A 12797-nucleotide genomic window follows, 5' to 3' on the forward strand; every position below is an offset into this window, starting at 1 on the left:
TAAAGTGTACTAAAATCTTTCTTTGATTCTCCCACAAAATTATATGAGGTTGCCCCTGGATGATTTCACAGTCATTCTAGTCCCTTTCAGTTTGCTATGAAATGCCAAGTACCAACCTGCGTTCGATATTTTGTCATTTAATGTTGGATATTCTTGTAATTTTAAGGTTACAGTTACAGTATTCCTATATTAATCTTGGAATTTAACTTTCCCTTGTTATCACTTTGTAACCCTCTTAAAATCTTTTTATTGAGGTTATGTTATTTAGAATACTGTTAATGTTATGAGTTTGATGTATAATTTTACTGTATCTCCACTACCACCATAAGCAAACCCCCTTGAACTTATATGATTTCTAGTCTTTATTCTTCCCCACCTCCACTTGCCCCCACCTTGGTACTCTCAGTTTTGTTGTGAGAGTCCAAAGGTATATTATTTGTTTTTTTAATTTTTATTTTTTAAATTTAAACACCATGGTTTTCAAAGTTTTTTACAATAGAATGATTATGTGTTTTCAATTTTCCAACAATAATCCCACCATGAAAGTGAACTTCCTGGGAGATGGAGCAATAGAACAGCAGGAAGGTCATTTGCCTTGCACGCGGCCAACCTAGGTTCAATTCCCAGCATCCCATATGGTCCCCAGAGCACCGCCAAGAGTAATTCCTGATGCAGAGCTAGGAGTAACCTCTGTCCATTGCCGGGTGTGACCCCCCACAAAAAAAGCAAAAAAAAAGTAAACTTCCTTCCTCATTTTGCCAACCACCACCATCCCCAGTCTTCTCCCTTTGCAAACACAATAATTTGTTATTTATTGCTTGTTACAATTAAATGACAAATGGCATTATCAAAATTGCTTCACTAAAAAAAGTTATGATTAATGAAATGCAAACACAAAAATTCATAAGTCTGTAACTGTACATCACAATGATTCTCTAATAAAAAATAAAAAAAACAGTTATGAAAACTGTTCTACCTCACCATGGGTCATTAAGTCCTTGTCTGACATTCACTTCAGCTGTTGCTAGCTGAGCCTTCTGTGTTATTGTTTTCCTTTGTTGTATTTAGTAGGGTTCTTCTATGCTACTTTCTCATCTAACTTGGTGTGCTCCCACTAGAATGTCAGTATTGTGGAATTTGGTGGTGTCCTGCAGCCACATATGAGGAAGAGTGGTTAAGAACTTCAGGATCTCTAGAACTGGGCAATGAGCTGACATGGTGCAGCTGTGGAAATTGGGCGTGGCTGTTAGGGCTTCTGTAAGTACAAGGAAGTGCTGGGGAGGATGCCTGACCTCACTCTGAGAAGATCCCAGAGCTCTCAGCTTGAAAACTTGTAATTTTCATGGTTTAGTGTCTCAGTAGAGATTGTTCATGATGAAATGGAATTGGGCCTTTTTGTGTAGCAGCAGCTGTGGATAGTGGGTGTGGTTTGCAGGATCAGGATGCAGCTCTCTCCACTCTGGAGAAAGCCCCAGAGTTTTCGGCCAGGAGACCAATATATCCATTAATTGTGGTGGCTTGGCTTACATATCCTTGGGGACTTAATTGGGAATCTGGAGAGGGGGCCAGTGAGTGAGTCAAAAGCTGTGCAGCTGTGCAAAGATATGTTTTTACAGACCATTATCCATTCCCTTTGTTTGTTTATGAACCACTTATGTACTCATTTAAAAATGCATCCATGAGACTTCATCAAGCTAAAGAGATGCCTCCAGACCCAATACCAGGATGATTATCACCATGGTCACCCCAGAAGGGTGGCTGGTGAGACCACCACCCGCCCAAACAGAGTCCTGGCAGCCAAAAATCTCCATAATGTAATTTTTCCCATACTCACAGCTGGACTCCACAGGCTCGGGATGAGACTCATCCAGAAAAAATATGTTGAGAAGCTCAGCTATACGGATTTTGTGACCAAGATCTCCAGGTTCACACAGAGCTGGGGATGGGCGAGCTCCCCTCATCCCCCCATGTGCTTCTGCGAGCCTGGCAGTCATGCCCATGAACTGTCTCTGGTGCCATATAAGCTCATTAACCAGCCATGATCCAGAGACTCATAAATAAATCTTAAAAGAGATCAAAAAGCTGCAGAGATGCTTCTGGACCCCAAAGTCACCATCCAGTTAAAAATTTTGCTCCAATCGTATCACCTCATTCAAAATTTTAGAATTTCTGGAGCGCATCTCCAGCATCTCAACATCTCGGCATCCACAACATCTCAAACTCTACACCACAAATGTACCAGGAGTAGTATACCACGTTGGATAGGATGTAAGGTAGAAGGCAACCAATCTCAATTAAGAAAATATTAACACACAAGGCTTAATCTGTAGCAACATGTTAGTAATCTCTTATACAAAGACTTACTGGCTCCAGGGTGAGATACAACAATCTTCACACACTTTTTCTTCTAAGGAAAACTTTTTTTGATCATTTTTAGAGAAGTGGTTAAGAGAACGAAGAACCTCCGACTCCGGGCACATCTTTTCGATTCCACCGTTCTTTCTGCACTAACATATGCCTCAGAGACCTGGGCCCCATGCAAACAGGATGAGAACACTATTCAGGTATCCCAAAGAGGAATAGAAAGAGCTATGCTAGGAGTATCACGTTTCACTCAAGTGAGAGAAGGAATCTGGAGTTCTGACCTCCGTCGACAGTCAAGAATCAGGGACGCTGTCTTCTTTGCCAAGGCATCAAAAATCAGATGGGCCGGTCATGTAATGCGATTCAGATTTTACCAGTGGACTAGAGCTGTTACTGATTGGATTCCACGGGATGTCAGAAGGCCGCGTGGCCACCCACCAACTAGATGGTCAGATTTCTTCGTCAAATCCCTGAATGAACGATTTGAGGCTCTTCCTGTTCTTAGAGCAAGCAAATATAATTGGGCTGGACTAGCATGCTACAGGGACAAATGGAGATGTTACTGGCGCCCGCTCAAGCAAATCGAAGATCAACGGGAAGACAAGTGATACAAGTGATACATGTATCTTGATGCACCTGTAAAAGGGTGTCTCTAGGGTTGCAAGTACAATACGGTGGGCACTGACTACATAGTATTGTAGGGCAGGAAAGATTGAAATAAACTAAAGTGTACATACTGCATTTCAAGGTTACTGCAGAAGAACATTAAATATATTGCTGTTAATTTGAATATATGTTGAAATGTTGATTCCTTTGATATATTGCTTAAATTTAATGCTTTACTGAGTGAATATATCCTGTTTATTTTTAGATAACACAAATAATATTAAAATTTTCCTGTTTTGTGCATTTATGGATAATGTTACTTTTTAAAAAAATACTTCTTACTGATTTAGATTCTGTGGTTTGCAATACTGCTAAAACTGGTTTCTCATGCATATCATTCCAATAAAAATTTCTTTTGGATTGTGCCTCTCTCACGTGAAAATTTGGCATTAGAATATCTGTGTAGTGTGTTTTATCATTGTGAGATTGTAACCCAAACATGAAAGCTTGTAACTATCTCATGGTGATTCAATAAAATTTAAAAAAGAAAGTATCTGTGTAAAAGATTATGTGAATCTTCACACTTAATATTTACTGAAAAATATAATTGCCTTTAATGAATTATATTATCAACAGTATAAAATTTCCAGTGATATTCTCCTCTACAATGCTTGTAATATTTGATTTATTCAGTCAAAATATTGTACCCTTTGGTGATCTTGATTTCATCTGTTGGAATATAGCTCTAAACATTTTAGGCTTAAGATTAAAACAACAATGAGATATCATTTCACACCACAGACACTGGCCCACATACAAAAGAACAAAAGCAACCTGTGTTGGTGTGAATGTGGGGAGAAAGGGACTCTCCTTCACTGCTGGTGGGAATGCCAAATGGTTCAGCCGTTTTGGAAAACAATATAGACGATTCTCAAAAAATTAGAAATTGAGCTCCTATTTGACCCACTCCTGGGAATATATCCCGGAGAGGCAAAATGGTATAGTAGAAATGACATCTGCATTTGTATGTTAATTGCAGCACTATTTACAATAACCAAAATCTGCAAGAAACTGGAGTGCCCCAAACAGATGACTGGTTAAATAAACTTTGGTACATCTACACAATGGAATACTATGCAGCTGTTAGAAAAGATGAAGTCATGAACTTTGCATATAAGTGGATCAACATGGAAAGTATCATGTTAAGTGAAATGAGTCAGAAAGAGGGAGACAGACATAGAAATATCGCACTCATCTGTGGAATATAAAGTAACAGAATGGGACACTAACTCCCAAACGTAGTAGAGATAAGGACCAGGAGGTCTGCCCCACAGCTTGGAAACTGGCCTCACATACTGGGGGAAAAGACAGCTGAGATAGAGAAGGGAACACTAAGTAGAGGATCTTGGGAGGACTCATTCGGGTTGAAAGATGTGTGCCGAAAGTACACTATAGACTGAACATGATGGCCACTCAATACCTCTATTGCAAACTATAACATCCAAAAGGAGATGCCCTGCCACAGAGGCAGGGTGGGGTGGTGGGGGATGGGGCGGGGGTGGTGGGTGGGATACTGGGAACATTGGTGGAGGAGAATGGGCATTGGTGTAGGGATGAGTAAACAATCACTGTATGACTGAAATGCAAACATGAAAGTTCCTAAGTTTGTAACTACCTCACGGTGATTCACTAATAAATTTTTTTAAATAAATAAACATTTTAGGTTTCACATTGGTTTGTCCTTTCTCCCTTGCAACAGGGAACTTAGGTTTATCAGGTTACACACACCACAGTGCTCTTGAGTCACTCCCATTCCTTTGCTTATCTGTAACCTGTTTTTTGTGCTCTGCTTCTCCAACTGGTCTATCATCTTTTCCCTCTAAACAGACTCTATTAAGTTGTAAGGTCAGATCCTTCTAAGGACACTGGACTTGTATTCATAAATGAAATATTGCATTTTTCCAACTCTTATGTCCTTTTGCAAAGTGTACTTTAGAGCAATGTTCTTTTTGTATAGACACAGAAAGACAGTTAATATTATGGTTATGTAACTTGGGAGTTAATTGACCCTGAATAATATTCGCTCTTGGGCATCTGCTTTCTTGAGTTAAGCCTTGGTTGCCCTTACTTCCTAGCACCCCAAAAGCAGGGTCCCAACTAGGGGTGGGGTGGATCCAGGGCAAGCTGTGAGCTACCCTGGCATTGAAATGGGTCAGGCCAAAGCGTCATAATACTTAACTATAAGAGCATGATCATGGACAAATTCTGCCATGATCCAAAATGTAACGACTATATTAAGACCCTTCTAGGGTTAGGAAATACTAATTTGGCCTGAGCACTGTAGTCTGAGATCTATAGCAAGATGCCCCCAGAAGAGCCATCCTATAAGCTTATCTCTCACTTATGTAACTTATCTCTTACTGTGTCAATACAAAATGACTAATATTATGAATGTTTATATGTTTATTGAACAAAGGAAAGGAAAAACATGCCCATTGATGGAATTTTGCTCTTGGGCGGGGTGTTCTGCTGAATGAGAGTTTGTCCTAGAAGTTTCTTTTGAAGGAAGGACTTTATCTCTGTTAATTGTATGACCACACCTATGTGTAATACCTAACCCCTCATGATTTGGGAGATAATTAAAGCGTAAGAGTGGGAGAATCGGGGGCTCCAAAAAAAGGAGGGAGAAGAATGAAGGAGAATTGGAAGGAGAATGAAGTAAAATGTAGAGGGAGAATAAAGGGGGATTAGGGAGAATCTAGGAGAATCAGGGAGAATAAAAGAGGAATCAGGGGTTCCAGTACAAGGATGGAGAAGAATGAAGTAGGAGGATCCAGGAGAGAGGAATGAAGGAAGGAGGATGAGGCGATAAGGAAGAGAAATGGAGACAAGATTGGAATAAACTGCAATTGATACCAACCAGCCTGGCCCTCATTTCCTCCTTCCTCCGCCCGTTGCCATCAGCTGCCCAGGGTTGGGTAAGCAGCCCGAGACCACTGAATGCAGAAGAGAGAGAGAGAGAGAGAGAGAGAGAGAGAGAGAGAGAAAGAGAAAGAGAAAGAGAGAGAGATTGAGGCTTTCTTATTTATTTTTGAATACACATCATCTTTCAGATTTCATGTAATATTGAACAAAATTTTGTATTTTCAATTATCATTCACATTTTCGATTATAAGCAATTCATGTTCACCTGTCTATTTTTTTCCTGTTTTCTTGTGGTTAGATTTTCTCTGAGTGCACATTTTTATTGAATTTTAAGCACTTTCTATACTTATGAAGTTAAAACTTTATTTATGGCAAATATGTGCTTTACAGTTCATTTTCATTTTTTATGGTGTTTTTTGTTTGTGTATTTGTTTGGTTTGGGGGCGGCACCCAAAAGTGCCCAGGATTTATGCCTGGATCTGTGCTCAGGGTTTATCCTGGATCTGAGTTCAGGGGTCAGAGGACCAAATATATTGGTGACATCAAACCCAGGTCAGGCACATTTGAGGGAAACGCCCTACCTACAGTATTATCTCTCTGGTCCTATTGTACATTTTTATTTTAAAAAATCTTAATTTATCTATTAAGATTTAAAAGAGACTGCAAAACAAATCTTCCATACAAGAGCGATGCAGTCTCCTGCCCCCGAGCCTGGCTGTCTTCACCGGGGCACCACGGAGGGGGGCTGGTTGAGTTTCCCTCCTACCCCTGAGCAGAGGTCCAGCATTTGAAGACCTTCAGAACCCATCCATGGCAGCTGCACGACCTCTTATTTTCTAGTTCTCCCTCTTGGAGAACCTGGCAAGCTACCAAGAGTATCCTGCCCACACGGCAGAGCCTGTCAAGCTCCCTGTGGCATATTCGATATGCCAAAAACAGTAACAATGATGGGTCTTACTCCCCTAACCTTGAAAGAGCCTCCAATGCAGTACCATTGGGAAGGATGAGTAAAGAGAGGCTGCTAAAATCTCAGGTCTAGGACAAATGGAGACGTTACTGGCACCCACTCGAGAAAATTGATGAACAACAGGATGACAGTGATACAGTGAAATCTTAATTTTAATGTGGCATAATTTATAAAATTTTCATTTTTTAGAGTGTTTTATAGCTTGAGTGAGCTAGCTTAAGTAGAGATATTTTCATATAATTTCTTCTAAAGATGGTGGAACATGAAAATTAATGAATATATCTATGTTTCAGTCTTATTTAGTGTAGATTCGTGAATTTCTCCATATTTGCACCCATTCTATTATGTTTATCTTCAAATACCTTAATTGTTTTCTAATGGTGTATTTAAAATAACCCCACAGTTTGTTGTTAGTATTTAATAATGCAATTTAACTTATATATTAAATACATTGTAGAACATGTTAGTTCACTCATTCGATTAGCTTTTGTAATCATTTTCACAAAGATTCTATTGGCTTTTTATGGGAATGCATTGTATGAATTGTGAATAAAGATGCCGTTATTTCATTCTTTTCCATTTGAGTCATTTTACGTTTTAGTTCTTAATCCACATGGAATTTATCTTGTAGGGTGTGGAATGATAGCTTTATTTTATTTTCCACTTGCATAACCAACTACACTCATTCCAATTATTGAGACAATAAATCTTCTTTGCTCATCATAAAATATTATGTTCTAATTAGTTCAGATTTGCAATAGATTTTGAAGCAAGTAAGGCAAGTTACTTTCACTTTTTTCTTTCCTTCAGGAGGGTCATCTCTGTTCTTGGCCTTTCCAAGTTTTAAAATTGGTCTCCCAAGTTCCACCAATATCTTCAAGAATGTTCATCTACTTGCACTGAATCTACACATCCACATTGGAATAATTGATATGTTGATAACAAAGTCTGCAAGTCAATGAACAGAGCATTCCTCTCCATTAATTTAGGCATTACTTTTCTTTCTTGCCCACCTTGCTTGTTGTTGTGATGACAAGAGTGTTCGACATTTTGTTGCAGTGCTTGCACATTTGGCTATGGTACTCACCGGGGTGACACACTTGATCATGGTACTTGTACACTTTTTTTGAGTTATGGTGTCTAACCAGGATCTCACACTTTAATTGTGGTACATGTGCATATTTTTGCTGCAGTGCTCACTAGAGATCAAATACTTGCCTGTATTGCTGACACATTTAGCTGTGTTGCTCTTGCTGTGATCATAAGCATTTATTTGTGGCACTGCCACATACTCTGCCCCCCCCAACTCAAGTACTTTTTAATGTTTTTACCAGGAAGTTTATAACTTTCTCCATAGACTTTGTTTACATTGTTTGTTGTATTTTTACGTAGTTGATAATATTACTGATTTAACAAGTAACATCTTTGTATAGGTTCTAAATGCTTTTGACGCTATGCATAAATGAAGTGTTTTGCATTGTTCGTCTAGTTAGTAACATGGGTAAACAATAAGGGTACTTATAATAATATTTCTGTGTATCCCTTTTGATTTTCTCTTTAGAAAAATAATGTCTTTTTCTATTGGTGGCATTTTGTTTCCTGTTATACATCCATCTGTCATTGATTATAATTTATTATAAGTTACTTCATGAGCTAGAAATTCTAATACAGCACTGAATCAAAGTAATGACAATGTATTTTATTTTATACTTAAATAATTTTTTCTCCCATTAAGAAAAAACATTGTAGATTTTTGACAGGGACTCCATTTAAGTCAGAAAGTTCCCTTATGTTCCTAGACTGCAGAAACTCTGCCTCATAAAAGAGTACTTAATTTTAAAAATATGAAGATTTTCATCAATTCTTTTAAATCAATACGTTTTGAGGTAAAAACCACAGCATAAAATCCCCTCTATTAAAAAGTATAAATCAGTAGTTTATAATGTCTTTACTGAATTGGGGAATTATCATCAGTGTTTTATGTCAGAAAATGTCCATTATCTCACACAGATTCTGCTTCCATTAGCAATCACTCCCCATGGGTCCCACCTTCCCAGTCTCCCCCCCCACTCCGAGAAACCACTAATATATTTTCTGTCTTTACAATTCTACCCATCCTAGACATTCCATAAAAATGGTATAATATAATTTTTAGGTGCAATTTTGGTGTAGGGGTCATACCCAGTGGTGCTGGGAGGCTAGTTCCTGGTTTGTGCTCAAGGGCAGCTCTCAATTGTGTTTTGTGGGGCCATGAAACACTAGGGATCAAACCTCGCCTCCAGTTTACAAAGCATATGCCCAGCCTTTTGAGCTTTATCCTTGCCCCAATCTGAGGCCTTTGTGTCTGTTATCTTTTACTGGGTGCAGTGTTTTCAAATTTCACTAAATGGTAGAACATGTGGTCTATATTTCTTTTTATGACTCTATATTTTATTGTGTCGATATACTGCTTTATATTTATCCATTCATGAGTTAACGGATATTTGAGTTGCTTCCACATTAGGGCTATTATGAATAACACTGCTATGAAAATCATGTATAAATTTTGGTGGAAGTATATTTTCATACTTCTTGTAGAGAATTATTTAAGAGTGGGTTTGCTGGACCTAACGGTAACTCTATATTTAACTAACTCTATGAGGAGATGCCATACTTCATTCTTAAGTAGTCACATCATTTCATATTCCCACCAGCAATATGAGAGCTTTCTCATTTCCTCAGATCATTGTTAGAACTTGTTATTGTCTGTCTTTTAAAAAAATAAAAAGAATTTTCATCAGGAGATTAGCTACACGGTTTGGAAACTGGTTTCACATGCTGGGGGAGAAGGCAGCTCAGATAGAGAAGGGAACACCAGGTAAAGGGTGTTCTGAGGACCCGCTAGGGTTAGGAGATATATGTTCAAAGTAGACTATAGACCAAACATAATGGCTGCTCAATACCTCTATTGTAGACCACAACACCCCAAAGGAGAGAGAGAACAAAATGGAACACCCTGCTACAGTGGCAGGATGGGGCAGGAGTGGGCTAGGGTGGCGATGGTGGGAGGGATACTGGGATACTGGGATTATGGAGAATGGGCATTGGGGGAGGGATGAGTACTCGGAATGCAAGCATGAAAGTTTATAACTCTGTAATTGTACCTCATGGTGATCCACTAATAAAAAATAAAAAATTAAAAATAAATAAATAATAAAAAATTGTTATTGAAGCACCATGAATTACAAAGTTGTTCATGTTTGAGACTCAGGTGTACAATGTTCCAACACCAATTCCAGACCCAGTATCCACTTCCCTTCACCAAGGTCTCCAGTTTCCCTCCTACCCCCAGCCTGTCTCAATGGCAGCACTGTTTTCTTTTTCCCTTCCCTGCCCCCCTCCTTTTTAGGCATTTGTAGTTTACAATACTGTACTGATAGGGCATCGTGCATGTTACTTTATCTCTTTCCATCAGCAGTCCTCATGCAGAGTTTCCACTTCCCTCTATCATTGTTATTTGTCTTTTTTAGTATAGCATTCTAGTGGACAGGAAGCAGTATTTCAATATGGTGTTTATTTCTGTTTCCCTCACCATTAATACTGTTAGGGATCTTATTTAAATTTATTTTTGTTAAAGAACACTGGGGGCCATAGCCATCAGAGTGCTCAGGCTCAGAGGTGATAACTCTTAACTAATGGTAAGGGGATCATGCAGCACTGAGGATCACACCAAGGGCCTTGGACATTCTAGGCACGTGTCCTATCACTTAAGTTATCTCTCTGAATCTTGTTGAGATTTTATTTAGGGGCTGGGCTCCAGAATGGTGTATTGGAGACCCCATATCCCCACAGACAAATCTCAATCAACCAAGTCAGCGGTTCAATGCAAGGGTCCAAGATGAGGTGTATAGAATGCTCAGAAGCCTTCAGCATTGCACCCAGTGATGTGTGGGAAATCATCTGGTGTGAAGGAATGAACCAGGGTTGGCCACGTGTGAGGCGTGTTCTCTACGCTATATCTCTGGCCACTTGCTGAGAACATTTTAATGTGCATATGTTCATGGAAGAAAAGTCTGTTCCGAATCTTTGTCCAATTGTTCATGGACTAATTTGCATTAAGTATTTTTAAAACTTTGTTATTTAGAGCAGTTTTTCCTTCACAGAAAAATTAACAGAAATTTTTATACACTTGTATCCACCCCCAAATGAGTAATCTCCCCCTTTACTAACATCTCCCATCAAAATGAAATTCGTTACAATTGTTGAGTCTACAGCGCTATATCATTATAAATCAAAGTCCTCGGTTCACAATAATGTTCATGCTTGATGTTGTATATCCCATAGCTTTGTAAAAATATATTAATGTGTATTATCATATGGAGAGTATTTTTCCTTCCTAAATACCTGCTGCATTCTACATATTCATCCCTCCCTCTCCTTAACTGCTGGCAACCAAGATCTTCCCTGCATAGTTTTATCTTTCCCGGAATGCCATATAGTGAGTGGGCAACATACAGCCTTCTCAGATGGGCCTCTTTCACTGGGTAGCGATCATTAACTTCATCATGGTTTGACAGCTCATTTATTTTCTTTTCTTATTTCTTTTCTATTTTACTTTTGTTCTTTTTCCTTCCCTTTTCTTTCTGCCCTTCCTATCCTCCCTTCCCCACCTCTTCTCTCCAATCCCTTTCACTCCTCTCCTCTCCTCTCCCTTCTCCTCTCCCTTCTCCTTCCTCCCTCCCTCCCTCCCTCCCTCCCTCCCTCCCTCCCTCCCTCCCTCCCTCCCTTCCTCCCTCCCTCCCTCCATTCCTTCCTCCCTCCCTCCCTCCCTCCCTCCCTCCCTCCCTCCCTTCCTTCCTTCCTTCCTTCCTTCCTTCCTTCCTTCCTTCCTTCCTTCCTTCCTTCCTTCCTTCCTTCCTTCCTTCCTTCCTTCCTTCCTTCCTTCCTTCCTTCCTTCCTTCCCCAAAGCACCCCCTCTCTCTTTCTGTCTTTTGTCATTGTTGTTGTAGTTTGGACCACAGATTGCACGGTTTAGGAAATATTCCTGAATCTGAGCTCAGAAATGACCCCTGGAAGTGCTCTGGGAAACCATAAGCCATGCCAGGGATTTGAACCAGGGTCATTCTCATGTAAGGCTTACTTCCTATACTATCTTGGTGGCCGGATCGCTCATTTTGTTTTAGCATTGAGTAATATTTCTTTGTCTGGATATACTGCAAGTTTATTTGTCCATCCATCTACAAGAGGCATTTTGGTCAATTTCAAGTTTTGATGATTATGAACAAAACTGATATAAATATTCAGTGCAGGTGTTTGTTTCTAGGTATTTCTGCTTCTTTCCATTTTTCTTCCTTCATTATTGGAAAAAAAATGTTTTGGGCCATATCTGGTGATGATCAGGTGTTACTACTGATTATGCACTCAGGAGTCACTCCTGGCAGTGCTCAAGGGACCATATGGGATACTTGGAATCAGACCCAGTTTGGCTCTGTGCAAGGCAAACACCCTACCCACTGTATTATTGCTCTAGCCCCTCATAATATTTTTTTAATCTTTGACTTTCTGTCATTTAAACATGATATTTTAATCTTTTCTGAGCATGTTCCCTGCTTTGCTTTCTATAATTTTCTTGATCTGTATTTGGTATCCGACATGAATTTGGAGAAATTTTCCATTATTAGTCATTCATTTTTTTTCTATTACTTTCCTCCTTTATTTTTACTTCTGTTAGTCAAATTGCACATATATTACTCCTTTTGTAATTATCTCACACTTTTATATATTTTTAAATTCTTTGTTCTGTTTGATTTTAGGTTTTAAATTTTTTTTGGTTTTAATTTTTTTTGGAGGTGCCATTAAACTCAGAGATTTTTTTTTCAGACTTGTCCAGCTACTTATAAGTTCATCAAAGGTATTCTTTTTCATGTTTTGTTTCTCGGACCACACCCAGTGATGT

Source organism: Sorex araneus, chromosome X (genome assembly GCF_027595985.1).
Source record: "Sorex araneus isolate mSorAra2 chromosome X, mSorAra2.pri, whole genome shotgun sequence".
Taxonomy (NCBI): Eukaryota; Metazoa; Chordata; class Mammalia; order Eulipotyphla; family Soricidae; genus Sorex; species Sorex araneus.